Genomic DNA, 16,310 nt, shown 5'->3' on the forward strand with positions numbered 1-16,310 from the left:
GAAAGAAAGGCCTCCCAGTAAGCAGAGGAAGAAAAATAAAATAAAATTAAAAAATCTTGGCCTAATTCTTGGAGGTAGAAGAGCACAAGAGGAAAGTATTTTTGGCTTTTAAAGCTAATTTTCTCTCTTGTGAGGTCATCAGGTCAATGAGTAGAAGTGGTGACTGGTAGTTCTTGGGTTATATTACTAGCCACTGAATTACTGTGTGACTATAGTAATGAAACATAAATGTTCTCTCTGTTCCCCAGTGGGCATAATACCATTTACCTGTCTCAAAAATGCTTTGTAATTTAATTAACACTTGGAGTGCTCTTTGAGATCCTTAGATAAAAGCAGGCAAAATGAATCAATTGTTACAGATTTCCCAATTTATCCCCATTTAAAAAAAAATTACACTTTGTCTTGACTTTTTCAAACCTCAAATAATGTTTGATAGGAGTTTTGGGCTTTGTTCTTACTGGTCCTTAGAGTCACTTATTCTTAGTGATTTGCATAGGCGCAGTGTAGGTATTACTTTTTTGTTCAACAGAGTATTTTGGTGGATCATAAATTACCAGTCCCTGTGCTGGGAATCTGTTTGAGAGAAGCATACATTTTCAGAGGAGAATTTTAGTTGTGCTACAAAAGTTCTGCATTATTCTTCAACATATACTTTTTACTGTTTTAGGGGAAAGATTTCTTAATTTTTAGTTGTGCACTGGATGTAGTAGCTTGGTCTTTGTCTCATCAAGTATGCCAGTATCTTGCTGATAAATTATGTGACTGTACTATTGTAACTGTAGCTATTCAACACTCACGTATAATTACCGCATCCTGTCATGGCCAGATCACTGACCAATGACCAAACCAAGTATTTCCTTTGTATAGACAATCCCTGTCTATAAGTATGCACCGATCTACCTTTGGACTGATTCAACTTTTTAATTGTATATACACTTCTGTTTGAATATGTAAGCTGGCTAAGATGTGCAGTTAAGAGGTTGATTTTTTTTTTTTTTGCATTCTCCTCTGTCCCCCAATAAAGAACTTTCATTAAGACAAGCAGGAACACTTGCAGCAAGCAAGCTGCAACTTCAATGCATCCATGTTTTCCATCTTGTTTTGGAAACAGCCAGACCGCGTGCCTGCATGCGCGCGCGCTCTCTCTTTCTAATCGTAAACCCCACCTCTTTGGTCCCAGGTACCTAATTTATTCTCACACTTTTTTCTTAGCAGCTCCATGCATTCATGTGGGGTTTGCTGCCTACCACTCAACTTTCTTTTCAGAGGCTATGGAAACAGCACACACATACCTGGATACAGCTGGGCTCAAAGTAAGGTTCTTGGCAAAAACGTCTATGTTCACACATTTTCTCCTTTTAATCTACTTTCCGCCGCTATCTTATTTTAACTACTCAAAAGGAGTTTAAGCACTCTTAGATAATCTCAACAAGCATCTTATGGCTAGCAAAAATGTTGCACACCTGTTTGTACACAGCCTTGATGAAATATCTCAAAGTTATGCTAAGCAAGTCTGCGATTCCCTTATGGTATTAAAAGTGCCATTATCTTGAAGTTTTAAGTTGTACTGTGTGTGTAATAGCACATAATAGCACCTACAAGGGAGTTTATATCTTTCTTCTTCCCTTCATCTACTCCAGCAGTTGTTTCAGAAGAACCCTTTTGGTCTTGCTTTGGTAATTTAAATAGACAGTCTGATGCAGTTGTGACTGAAACTGAGGGCTGTCTTTCAGCTTTCATGGAAATCTGGGAAGGCCAGAGAATAGCTCAAGTGACCTGCCACTGCTTTTCAAATATTTCTGACTCTACGGCTGACTTTCTTTCCTCCTCTATAAATTTTACTTTTATTGCATCTTATTTTTTCACCCTATCTTATCATAAAAGTTTTGGAGGAAAGGTGGAGTGGGAGATGCCTGTGAAGTAGGTAACCGTGCTGGGAAGAAGTGCAAATGTGCAACAGCAATGTGGATACCTGTAGATATGTAAAGGACTTCCTGAGAGTAGCTTACTTTGAGAACAGGTGAAAGTGTGCAACTGTAATGCCCAGTCAAAAAGCAGTAAGCTTCTCTCCCTTTCTCCCTCGCACTCTTCCTCTGGAATATTACATTTTTAACAAAAGTCTGGCTGCATAAAAATAAAGCATATATTAACTCTCTTAATAGGGTCTCAAGTGTTGCTTTGAATGGACATTGTCCTGTGAGCAAAACACTGGAGGAAGATTCTTGTGTTCCTTTTCTTTCCTGTGGGTAACTGCATATCGCATAGCTGACCAAATATGCCAAGACTATGGAAAAAGAGAAAATGGCAAGATGACTATTTCCCAAAAACTGTAAACACACATTGCAGCCTGGCTTCGTATTTGAGAATGCAAGTTTTTACTTTTTGAATAACTACTGTATTTTAACAATAGGCATCAAGTGGTTGCTATGTGATACACAACAGTGTTTTTCATGAACTTTTGGCTGCTGAATAAGCCCAGCAAATATGGGTTCTTACCCTTTTAGTTTTCTGGGTCAATTCATTTTGCACAAAGGAGAGCATGATAATTTGAGTTGTAGGCAGAGAATGTTTTCTTCACATGGTAGGAAAGATGAAAGCTGTTTTTATTTGATTTCTTTTTAAATTAAAAATTATAATTCTTTATAGAGTTACAAATAATTATCTTATTACTAAAGGCATCCTGTAAGCTTGTTACAGAGTCTTTCTCTGTAAAATAATTGCTGATTGTCACTGCAAACTAAAAGTGGGGGAGAAGGAGGGGAAACATAGCAATATAAATATATGTGTAATGTGTATGTGTGGACATGATTTTTTTTTTAAATGTGATTTGATTACCTCAACAGTAGTAATCTAGGCAAATGCGTTTTGTTTGTTAGGTGATGCTGGCCAATTACAGACCATATAAAGGTGTTTTCTGAACTCCTGTTCTCCTCTCTAAATGCTCAGCCTTTTCCTGCTTATGGGTCAGAGAGGACAGTGTCTATCAGATTTAGTTGGCTTCCTGATGGGACACCACATTGAGGATGCTTTTATGTTCTTATCTCCTGTTCTTCTGTTGTTGGAATCCCATGGAGCAGGATTTCTGAAAACTGTGGATTTAAAATCTGCATGAGAGCAGGGGCTGGCACTTGATAATGCAGGGGAGGGACAGGTGAGGTGGCAGAAGAGCAGGCAGATGTCAACAGCTGGTGGGAACACCACTCTGATGCATAGGCTTAATGGCAGCTTATGTGGGGGAAGGAGAAGGACTCCAGAAGTAGGGATGAAGGAGGGGGTTTGGCATAGGGGGAGAAAGGGCATTAAGTTATGCAAGGGAAGGGAGAGAAATTATCTCTGGCTATGCAAACATATACAAGAATGTGTAACTGTCCCTCTAAGTTTCTCAATGCTAAAGATCTCATTTAATTTTAATTAGCTTCTGGAATAAGTATACTCACAGGGGCTTATTCAGGAAGGCTTTGGGGCAGAAAGAAGGGTGCTTGGTAGGGAGGAGAGTGAAAGTTGGAAGAGTGCTGTTGAGGAAAGATCCATTGTATTGAAAGATGAAGAGTTTTGGGCAGGGTGAGCAAGGAGATCTAGGTTAAGGATTCAAGGGCCACTAAGATAAGATGGGCGGAAGGTTATCACGCCCTTCTGTTAGGCGTTTCAAAGCCAAGACCTATCCTATCCTGTATCAGATATGTTGGAGCCCTTGTTTAGTCTTGACCAAATTAATGGAGAACATCATCTATGTGGCAAATTCAACAAGGCATTGGAGGGTGGGTGGACGAACTGTTGATGTACTGCTTGCCACTGTTGGTGTTATACTGGATTTGCTTACTTCAAGGAAAGCACAGTCGTACTTTTTCCTTTTGCTGGCTGTGTATGACAGCAGCCATCAGTGATCATCCACACACTGAAGTGCCATGATAAGACATGTTTTAAAATGAGGAAGATGTACAAATTTCACCAGAGTATTCTGGCTGTTCATTCTCTAAGGCTCTTCTCCTAGCCCCTCGCCGTGCTGCCAAAAGACAGCTCTAGAGCAAGCTCCAGAAAGGCTCCATTTCATGCCATCTTTCCTCTAATCTGGACATAACTTCACTGAATTATTGCAGTGGCTGTAGTCCTCCATTTATGTAATTTACATAATTCCATTAGACTGAATAAATTTACACTAATTTGTACCAAGTACTTCTGCTGAGAAGGTTTGCATTGGTTGTTGTTGCCTTGTCTTTTCTCGGACATAGTCAAGCTATTTCTGCGTGTAGTTATTGTGGCAAAGATTGTCTATCTTTATCAGCCAGCAAAGTGTGAGTGTTTCACGTTTCGAAAAGAATTTCCTTACAAAGAAGAATGAAGGAAGCTACATATATCCCAGGTCACTGTGTCCTGACAATCTTCAGAAAATTCTTTGCTTCTCTCCCCATTTGCCCAAAAGTACCTATTGCCTCTTTTTGGTTGGGTTCATTCCAAATCCAGTTTTGAGGGACATACCTTTTCCCTTTGGTATCAGACACTGCAAATCTGTATTATGCCTGTCCCCCCATCCCCCAAGATGGTAATAGGGATTGCTTGCTCAAATAGAAAGAAAAATTCTTTCATGGATGACATTTTTATTTTATTTTTTTTCTTAGACGTTCCGTGTAAAGCATTTATCATTGGGATAATTTTCCCTCTTAAAGTCGTATCAGACACAAAGCTGTCTTCAGGGCTATTTCTTCTAGTTCACTGGACAGCTGTTCTGCCTGAAAAGAAAGAAAAGATCATATATCAGTCAAAGACTTCAGGAGAATCCTTATGTTCTTTATCTAATAGGAAAATCCTAACTGTGAATTCTTGATCTTCTGACTTCTGCTTTTTCAGTTTGGAGAACTGCATTGATATATTTTGCAAGAGTATCTGTTGGGTTTTTTTTGTTTGTTTGTTTGTTTCTTTTATGTGTCGTCTTGATGCTTGGAGGGTGTTATAAACTCATCTTCACTGGTGACAGCCGCATCATAAGCAAACAGTTTTCTTATCCCTGTGACTTGATTGATCCTCTTCTGAATGTCACTATGGGCAGAAATTAGTGCTACTTAACAGAAGCAAGGTTCTTGTCTTTGCTCTGCTGGTGCTGAACTAGTGATTTCCGGTGGAAAAAGACTAAGGGGCTGTAGGCTGTGCCCAAGCTGCAGCCGCCTTAACTGGTACAGGTGTCCGTATTTACTCATCATTCTGTATTTCTGTAACTCCATTACACTGAAATAACCAACAGGTTAATGAATTCCTTTTTTGTTAATTAATTTATTACGAATTATGCATTTACCCCAGTCTGTGATGCTAATTTAAAGAACATTCAGAGTACATTAAAAATTCCTTGCATTTAAAGAAAAATTTAGAATACTTTATACTATTTACTAAATGGTATGTATATACAGTAACAGAATCGAGTTTAGCATGTGTCCTTTCATTTGGAAGTGTAGGGTGAAACACATAGGTGAACTTGGATGCTACCATTTTAGCCCAGCAGTGATTACCTTCCAGAATGGAAACCACATCCCTGATGGCCTTGTTACGGTATGTGTTGAGTGTTAGAGCATGTTTGCACAGCACAGAGCAGCACTGTGCAGCTAGGCTGGAACCAAGCTGAAGGCTGACCTGGAAACACGGTAGTCCAAGGGAGCTGTTAAGCTAACTTGGACATTCTTGCACAAAGGGAAAAAAAAGGACAAATCTAAACTCCAAGAAGATTTTTATATCCACCTGTTGGTGCTCTTTAAAGGCATCATTAGCAGTCTGTTACATGTTCATGCTATGTTAGTATTTGATGGTATCTTCAGACCCCAGTCAATTCTATGTGAGGCTCAGCAATATGCAGATAACGCAGTGTTTTGATGTGTTTTGCTGAAAGAGACCCTCTGTTCTCTAAGCCGGCAGACCTTGACTTTGGTAAGGCTTTGCAAGGGCTGCCTGGCCTGGATTACTTTATGTAGGATTGCAAGAATTAAGGCATGATACAGCTAATGATGCAGTGAAAAAGAGGTACAAGAAAGGAAAGATGTGCCAGCATAACTGCAGTAAATTTTTGTATTTACATATCCTTAAAGTTGTCCTGATCCAAAATTTCCTGAAGCAAATGAATTTATTGTTTTGTTTTGGTTTTTTTAGCAGATCTTGGATCATACCGCTTGACATATTGGATCAGAATACTGGGCCATCAGGTGCCATTGATTATGACCAGGAGCAGAAGATTTAGAGTAAGAGGCAAGAAACCTGTGATCAATCATTGTAGAATAAGCTCTCCTTAAGTATGTTGTATTATAAGCAGGACGCATGGCCAGTGTGTACAACGTGATAGTTCCAAACGAAGGGGAAACAATAAGAATGATGTAATTCTCTTTTGCTTTGAAATAAAAAAAGATCAGTTTTATTTAATCAATAGACTCTAGGGTTTGATGCATGGATGTAAACTTACAATCAGTGGAATAATATTTCTGGTTAAGCACTTCTCATCAGGAGCTTGTTTGACCTGTGAGCTGCTTCATTTTTTAAACTTGGATGTCTCTATTATAGAACTTCTAAAGATTGTTGCAGTGCCAGCATGGGGAGTGTGTGTGTGTGTGTGTTTTAATACGGATGCATCTTGTAGGAAAGGAGATAAACCTATTTCTTCGTACACAGACACATACATGATTTATCAAACATATTGTATTACTCTGTCTTTACAGTAAAACGTACCGTGGATGTGAATTATTCTATCTGTGTAGGATTAGAAACTCTGATGTTCTGTCTTGTATTCAAGAAGAGGATTACTCTGCAGATAACGTGCAGATAATTTACTTTTAGTGAGGCATTGCAGCTTAAGGACAGCAGAATCAACTTTCTTGAGATGAAAGGAATAGGAATTGGTATGGAACAATATAGTGCATAGTTGACCACTCATAGGAATTTCAAGATGACATCAGAAATATATCATTGTATATTTATTGAACAGTTATATTTTCCGTCATCCCAAAATGATCTTTTGATTTAAAAAAAAAAAATCTGTTCTAAGTGCTAAGTACCTTGAAATTCACCAATTTTATTGCATGTATGATTGGCAGCATTAAATGCCAACAGTTCATCTAAATATGAAACATCTGTACATTATTATTTAGGGATTTTTCATCTGTTGATTTTAGAAATGAGGATTTTATGAGGCCTTGCATGCATAGTTGTGTATTACTTGTATAGGAAAGCAGTGAGTAATGAAAGAATAGTCCTAAAATATACTGTATGTGGTTTTGTGACTGAGGTACGAAATGCACAATGTATGAAGAAATACAACATGCGTTGCATTTGATTTTAGGTGTGGCGGCAGCAATTATGATTTCATAACAGTGGGAGTAACATGACAGTTCAAAAGCACAGTGAGAAGATTATGGCTTTTTTATACACAGCGATGTAAATTCTTAAAATAAGAATGTAATTTTTACATTTCTCACTGGATATCAGGATAATCCAATTTAGAACAATTTATTCTCAACAGGTATGGTAAAAATAGATATATCATTCTGGAGCATGGTATAATTAATTTTTATGAGTGAGTTATGAAGATGTACAACTCAGGACCTAGGATAAACATCATATTCCTTAATTAATCCATTATGCTATGGCACATATGTGCCACTTTTATTACCCTAAAATGAAAAATGGGGAGGGGGGGATGGGGTGTGAGGGAAGCTGCTTTTTTTTTTCTGTATTAGAAAACCTTTCTTCCAAAATCCATAAAAATGTAAAATCTAATGCACCAAACACTATTAATGAGTTAGACATCTAAATTCCTTGAAGACTTGTAAGATAAAGAGCCATGGTCTTCTGGTAATCACATTCAAATACATTCTGTAGCGCAAATGTTTGAAAGCTTATGGATGCAGTTCCTACATGTTTAAATGAATCCAGACCACTTAAATTCCAGCTAAAGAGTGCAGGTGAATCTGTGATTGAGCAACAATATAGGAACAGTAGTGAAAAATGAATGAAGAAAAAAAAACACCTTCCCTTTTAATATCTCAAAACGCAGTATTATAGATGCATATAGTTTCTGAAGCCACCCATACAGATCTACAATGAACCTTTTTCTCTTATGGGTCTTACTATAGCTTTCAGCCAAGATTCTCCGGTCTCATAGATCTCTCAGATCCCCAGCAAATATGATGTATTTGTTTAAAAGGATAGGAAACTTGTAATTTCTAGAGGAAGGATGGCAAAATGTCCACTTCTGCTTGACTCCACTAGCCTCAGCTTGGGAAGTTGTTCCCTTTGGCTCTGAGTGTGGGTGGGTGTCATGTTTTAACCGCAGTTTTATTTACAGATGGGGATTAATATTAGTCTTGTAATTACAAATATTTTGCATTTACAGTAAAGGATCTACAAGAGCTTTCGTCATCCATTGATTAAAGAATTAAACCTCAGCGCACTCCAGCCAGCTAGGTAAGTTGTATTAGCCCTGCAGGTCAGAGTAACTGCTGTTTGGGAAGGTGGGGTGATTTTTCTTAACATCTGTCACCGGCAGAGCTGTCCATGGCACATCTTGGAACAGACTCCTGATCTCCCTCACTTCCTGGTCTATGACTTCTCCTCAACACAGTGTATCATCTATTTGATTATCTAATACGGGAACTGTTTTTCCAAAATATATTTTTCATCTCGTATTTATATAATAGAGCTGCGTGCTGAAACAATTACTTATAGCTTGCCTACTAAACTCTATCAGAATTTCCTAATATCAAACCTGTAAGTTTATGAATGTGTGTTTTGTGTGCCCAAAAGCAAATGATCTTTAAGATATCTATGTGAATACATTTTAATGTGATTTTACAATGTTAGACTATCTGTCACTATCTGTCGTTTCTAAAATCTGATACTAATAGAATTCAGTATTTGTCATTTTACATTAAAATAAGAATAGACATAAGACAACATAAACCAAAACACTATTAATGAAAAAATCAAATTAGACATTATTGTGTATTGAAGACATTAAATTTAATATAAATTAGCACAATACAAAGATACATGTTTTTCTGCTATCTCAGCATTAGAAGAATAGCACTGCTTTCCTCCATATGTCCGTGTCACCAGGTTGTTATTTCTTTTGTTTAGTCATATAATAGAATGTGTTGAGACATATTATCCTCAACTTGTGTAACAGCCTACAAATACTGATTGCAGTTTGAGCTTGTTATGGAAAAGTATTGCCCTGTGGATTGAGAAAATGACCAACAGCGGACTATAATCTATGAAGCTGAGAGTAAAATTGCCAACTAGAGGTCATTTTTCAAACCAAGGGGCAATAGTTTTCTACTATAAACTGAATATTACAGTCAGTATATGTTTTATTAAACCATTTCAGAAACTTGGGAGCAGTTTCATTTAAACTTCTTGCTTGATGTGGCTTAGAGAACAGGCCCAGGGCAGCACACAAAAGAGGCCTGGCATAGTCTCTATAATAAATATTCTGTATACTCAGTAATTATGAAGGCTTTAGGGCCTTAATGGTGAATGGCCATATCCTGCCACCATTCTGCATCCTTAGCAGCAATTGAAGTCATTAAGATTTGTGTGTAAATAATCAGTGCAGGCCGCTGTTTCTTGCTGTAATACTATGACAAACTAGGGCCAAACTATATAGAAAAGCCAATTATGGCTATTACAGTCTAAAAGATTAAAAGGAAAACACCTTTTCCCTTCTCCATACCCTTTCATTGTTTTTCTTTCCTACTGAAGTATGTAGACAATGGATCTCTTTATTGGCACTCATATGGGGGTGATTGCCTAGTGCCTTACTCAATAAGAGGATTTCCATTCTGGAATAACAGAAATAACAACAGTAACATGCACGGACAAAGTAAAGCCTTTATCCATCTCCTTTAAAGGACCTTGCATATCCATGAAGAGTTCTGCCATCCTGTGCCTGGGGAGTAGGGGTGCTTTCTGCAGTCATTGCTCTATCTAAGTGACTTTTACTGTTAGTAGATTGTCAGTACAAAATCCTCAGTGGACTTAAGGTTTTTGAAAGAGTGATAGGGAGTTCTAGCCTCTCTGCGAAACAGGGGGGCAAAGGAAAATGCAAAAGACCATAGTGGTTTGGGCAGAAGGGAGGCAAATAAAATCTTTCACATTTTCCTTGAGAATCCCTGACGGAAGTGTTCTGTTTAGAGCTCCTTGTGGGACTTCTCCTTAGCTTCTTCTGCAGGCTTTGATGTCAACTTGTTGCCTATCTCTGCAAGATTTCTAATTTTCTATTTTGGGGCAAAGTTCACAGACTGATCCTGGTTTCATGGCATAAGCATGTCACAGTCCAATACTACTATGTTGTCAACAGTAAACATATTTAAGTTACTGCATGCCTAAGTTGCAAGTTCACTTGTCACAATTATGCATGTAAATTGTGCATTCACATAACCATAATTAGAAATTTCTATCTGCACTTGCCAGATTAACGCATAGTTACAGCTGTAGCATGGGCAAATTAGGTGCAAAATTTGTTTTTGCACTTCGAGGTTTTTAAAAAACAGACCTTACATCCATATGTGTTTATATATTACAGACACAGACATAATTTTGTAATGGTCATAATTTTAAAGGTCTACATAAAACTTTGCTACCTTGGTAGGGGTGATGGATTAGAATTGGAGCAGCAAAAGACCTGTTATACATGGTGGTGTTGGGTTGATAGTTGGACTTGATGATCTTACAGGTCTTTTCCAACCTTAATGATTCTGCGATTCTGTGATAAGTCCATCTTCTTGACATTACAGGATTGTTCCCTACAGGGTATTTGCTAATACTTTGTCCAGAGCAGGTTTAAATGCCCCAAACAGTGAAGCTCCCACTGAAGTTTCACAGATATAATTCAAAGGATATTTTTCTGACACAGTTTACCCTGTTATGTTGGTCATAAATTCAGGGACTTGTCCTGCGTGTATCTCCTTGGTGCTTCCATGCTTCTAAATATTTGCAGAAAGTCACCATAAATTACTTTGGTATTGACCGTGCCCTTTTCTTTCACCCTCTACCTAGCACTGTGTCACTGGGCAGATTGTGGGGTTTTTTCTCCCCAAAACTCTCCTGTAGACCAAAAGACTGGGCCAAATGAAGATGATACTATTAATTTAGTGTTGCATATATTGCATAATATATACACACTCAGTCTATATGATTATGTATCTAGTCTGTGTTCATTTCTAGGAGAATGTTGTTTAGAGGTCTGCCTGACTGTATTGGGCACTGCACAAACATATAATTAATCTCATTTTTAGCAATGCTTAGCTCCAAGCTGAGGGTGTAGAAATATAGGGTTATTAGTTTCTAGAACACTTTTATTATGCACTTTCTATTTTGATTGACAACTATTAGTATTTTAAGATGACTGAACCAAAACTTATGCTGCCAGATAGCATCAAATATAATGTATGCTAACTAAACAGAAGCATGTGAGCAGGATAATATTTATTGTTTAGTTACATAGCAATGTGGTAAGAGACTAGAAAGAATTATTCTTCAGGAAGGATATTTGATATTTTACGCTCTTTAGAAATACAAACGTAGAACTGAACTTTGCACCCTATTTCCTCAGGGTAGCATGCAGGTTTATCGTCTGTCCTGGCTGGGTTGTTCTCGAAAGCTTCCATTCTTCATCTTCTTCCTTTCTCTCAAATTGCCTGTGTAGGAGGGGAATAGGAGAATATCTCTCTGAGATAGATTTTATAACTCTTCTGCTTTACCATTTGATGGTTTGCCTTGCAGCTCCAGCTGAAATTTGTATTGAACCCTTCATATCCAGTCCTTTTCCCAGAGAGCTTGACTGTCCAAGTAGATGAAAGTCTGGAGGGGCGAGAGGCACAGTCGGGAGAAGTGTTGTGCAATAGGAGATTAATGAGGAGAAGGATGGAGCCACTGTGACCAAGCTGTGGCCAAGCTTTTAAAAACCAGTGCATAAAGAGACTCTGGTTTTCATGACACAATTCACTCACCTATGATTACTTATGGACTCCAAATTAAAAGGAAGAAGCTGGAATGTTCAGAACATGGTTCAGAAGGTTGTGCTTAGGTCTGTGTACATCGACTGCCATATTGGAGCCAGGCCTGGCTTTAGAATGGGACGGCAGAGATGTGCGTCTTCTGAAAACATGTATAAACAATACAAACTAAGTTAATGAAGATGTGAATTCTTGTGCTGTGTGAACAAGTAAATTGAAAGATAAAGTTGGCATTAATCAAAAAGCAGGAAGACTTTGGACTCTTTTTTTTTTTTAAATAAATTGATTTCAGCTTGCATCCTTTTCAGGAAAAAAGTACTTAGCTTATTGTTGCAGAAAGTTTGTCAGGCGCAGAATATATTAGGCAGAAGTACCTGGTTTAGCTTGCGTAGTGAAAGGAACAAAGCTGTATTAATCTGGTGTTCTGCTTGTGCTAATTCTTCCTAATTTAGACCTAGCTTGACTATTTCAATGAAGTACCAGGTGTACCTATCTTTAGTGGAAGAAATTCTAAGAAGCAACTCTTCAAATCATTCTCAATTCAGGGTATTTTAGACACATGACCAAGAATGACTACTTGTGTCCTTTGCACAGCATCAACACAAGTAGCTGTACAATCACAAGAGAGTATCATTAGACAGTTGGTTTTGGCAAATTTGGATTAACTGGAGAAGAGAAGGAGAATCAGTGGGATTGATACATTTCAGCATTATTTACTCTCTTGGGTAAATGACTACTTCCAGTCATTGAGACAAAGAGCATCCCAAGTGTGGGGTGTTTCTCTTTTTCTCTGAGCACACCTTTACATACAGTGCCTGACTTCTCATGGGGCTGTTAGGCAGCACTTTTAAACTGTTGCCATTTCTAGCTGAAATTAGAATGTCTTTAAACACAAAAAGTATATAAAAAAACCCCAACTGATCACATAGCATTTATTATGAACTGTCTGGTCAAGTTCAGCATTCATTCCTTAAATATAGTACATCATACTTTGTTGTTGGAAAATTCTCTTTTGGACTATAACCTCTTCTTCTCTCTTAAGTGTAAGTAAGTGGTTGACTGCTGCAGCATTCATCCAGTGCACCTTTTGTATTTGCTTCAGCTTTTCATTCCTTGAAAGTGGTTTTCCTATTGACTTGTGCCTGGCATCAGGCTGATGCCATTAAAAAAAAATACCAGTCTTAAAATGCTTATTATGAATCTTGATTGGTGAGAGCACTGAAGGTGCTTGTGGAAGTACAATTTATGAATAGTAGCTCTTGTCGATCAAGACGATGTGCTGTTGTGTCTGACATACTTGTAAATTATTGTCAATCCTGTTACCAATTTATGTCTAATCCCTTATTGTCCATCTGTGATGCTCACGGTTCATCTCTTTTGGGCATTTAACATTCATGTTTCAGAACAATACATCTAACAACTGGTCTCACTTTGAGGGAACAGTGCCACGTTATGATGGAATAAAGTGTCACGATGTCTTAGGTAAATAAGCTAATAGGCATGAGAAGAGAAAAAAAACTTCATCTGGCAGGAAAGAAAATGGAGAGTAAAAAGTGGGGTGCATGATTGCTATTGAAAATGAAGGCACTAGCCAGTAGAGTATAAATGAAGAAATGTGCCATCTGCATCACTTTTGTAGTTAGAGTGAGCGTGGTTATATGGGGCTTGGGATTATATTTACACGCCTTTCAGGTAACCTTTCTGGATTTTGCAGCCACAGTGTCTGTAAACTTTTCTAGTATAGTCCAGTAGACTGCTCAGTGCCAATCGTAATGCTTTCTTCTGAGATTCAGGAAGAATTGCGTCAGAGATGTTACTTAAACTACAGTCTTAGATCATCAGGGTCAGGATTTCAATGCCATTACTGTTTCCAGTTGAGCATCTTCTTTGTCTCCTGTAACTTAAATCGTATCCTCAAATGCTTGCTTAGGGATGGCATTGATATTCGATGGGAGCTGCAAATGCATCAGAGATCAGATGGAAAATATGTATATAATGTATCTGTGTATTGTATGTGGCAGCTAGGCATAGTAATGGAGTAATGCTTTAATATATACAGTATCTTTATTATACAGTCAAGTGGAAAAAAGTGGATGTTTCTATTTATCAGTTGTTTTTTTTTGTCTTGGGTGTTTCTATCTTTGACTGATACAAATATTTTGGAATCTAAACATATCTCCACAATACTGTTGTGTCTTTGTTCTGGATTTCTTTCATCTTAACTTATCAACACAGTATATGAGCCATTTTATCCTACAGTGTGATCATCATCCTAGTGTGTATTTGCTCATTAATGTCAGGTTAAGATCTAAAGAAATAAGAAAGTAGGAGTGAAATTTCTTTTTTTTTTTGTTTGTACTAATTTTTTATACTAATAATGATGGAAATAGGAAAGCTACAGTACTGTGGCTTGCGGGGGGAGGGGGAGGAAGTATACACATTTTCCCGCAAGTGCTGTGCTGCTTCCAGTCTTGGGTTGGCTTAAATATTAGTACTCAAACATGATCCTAAAACAAAAACTTTGACCAAGTCTCTCTTTGTAGTGGGGAATAATTGTTTTGGTATTTATTGAAATATTCTACTGAAATATCCCTTAAAAACAAATGTATATGAAATGCGCGTTCTAATCTTTGTATTTTTTCACTGAATGGATTTCTTTTTTCCACCCATGTCCATTGCATAAGTTCATGAACAGTTCGTAAGGTCTGTTTGTTATATACCTGATATTCATAGTGAAGGAACTTTGAAAAGGGAAAGTACCAATGGGAAAATGTAAGACCTAACAATTTTTTTTTTAAACTGTTTCTGATTGCTAACAGGACATGCATTTGTTAAACAAGCCCTAGAGTTACCCTAGAAGTATTTCAAGACGTTTTTTTCTTTTTTTTAGAAAACATAGAAAATGAAACTAAAACATCTTTCTAGTTTTCATCTAAAAACTGAAATTTTCCTTGATGGTGCAGACAGAAGAGGGGGAGAGGCATGCATGAGTGGGTCAGGGAGACCACAATTTACACATTAGGGTTTGGATGTTTTGTCTAACTTAAGGTGTTGAAAATTCTCATAGTTGGAGCCCACTCCTCTCCACTAATTAAATAGGAGCAGAATTGTACTAATCCCAGTCATACACAGCAAAAAATGTAGCAACAAAAAAAAAAAAGTAGCAGCACAGGGTGAGTGATTTGGGGAGCATTAGGACGTGAGTGAGGCTAACCCATGGTAGGTCCCATGGGGAGTGACGGGGCACTGATCCTTGTGCTGAGGACGAGGGTCAGAGGATGTTTCCCAGTCAAGCAAAACCCTGAAGCACAAGGGGAACTTGATGCGTGTGAGTTGTTTCAGGGAGGTCAGTTGTATGCTGAAGGCGTTAGATGGACCAGTCTTGTTCAGAGCTGCTCTTTTTTTAATTTTCCCTTCAGCTGAACCATCCAGCCATTTAAACTGCTTAGTTTTATTCCCCAAAATTGTTCTTTCCTTTTGTGGGGACAGATCACCACCCACAAACTCATAAAAAAGAATACTTAAGAATATGTTTTGTCTTGAAAATTTTTAATTTGATTGACATGATTTCTAGCATATATTATATATTTTCTGAAGTTTTCAGGGGAAACTATGCAAATATTTTGATGGAGTTGAAATGCCTAGTTTACATTTGATGGTTTTAGATCATTACACTGTATTGTAATACAGCGTATGAAAATATAAGTGACAGAATTTAAGAATAGTGTTTTGACTTTTCCAAGGCCTGGTTTGGGTCGGAACCAAATTTTCTGCTGAAAGTTTCATTTTTAACAGGTCTACCTATGATAATGAGTTTAGCAGCTATGGCTCTTTCATTTTGGTCCTTCCTGAGAATCACCATGTCTGCCTCTACTTGTTGCTTTATTATTTTTAGGAGCTGTAAGTTTTCAGTCCTCTTCAGACTCTTTCCCCAATAGCAGGAGGCACAGAGGTCTTGTTTCTTTCTTCTGCATTCAGAATGAGAGGCACAAAGAAGCCCATGGTCTAGTTACTGAGCTAGGTTTATTGCAGTAAGTTGGCATTGTAGGGCACATTCTTCCCAACATCTTGAAGCTTTTTAGCGAGTCTTTTCTCTTATTTGAAAACTGACACAGTTTGGCTTCTGTTTACGAAGGAGTCACAGTCTTGCAACACTGATTTGCGTTTTCCTAACCCTATTCTAGTGTGCTTTCAATAACATAGCAATCCCGTGTGAAACCTTGCAGCTTTATTTACAACATCAAGCTGTTTTTTTTAAAACTGCAAACTATACCGCTCAGTAAATGAAGACCCATATTTAAGTCAGCTTTAGTAGTAGGCAGTGCT

The sequence above is a fragment of the Gavia stellata genome, chromosome 15 (assembly GCF_030936135.1).
Source record: "Gavia stellata isolate bGavSte3 chromosome 15, bGavSte3.hap2, whole genome shotgun sequence".
Lineage (NCBI taxonomy): Eukaryota > Metazoa > Chordata > Aves > Gaviiformes > Gaviidae > Gavia > Gavia stellata.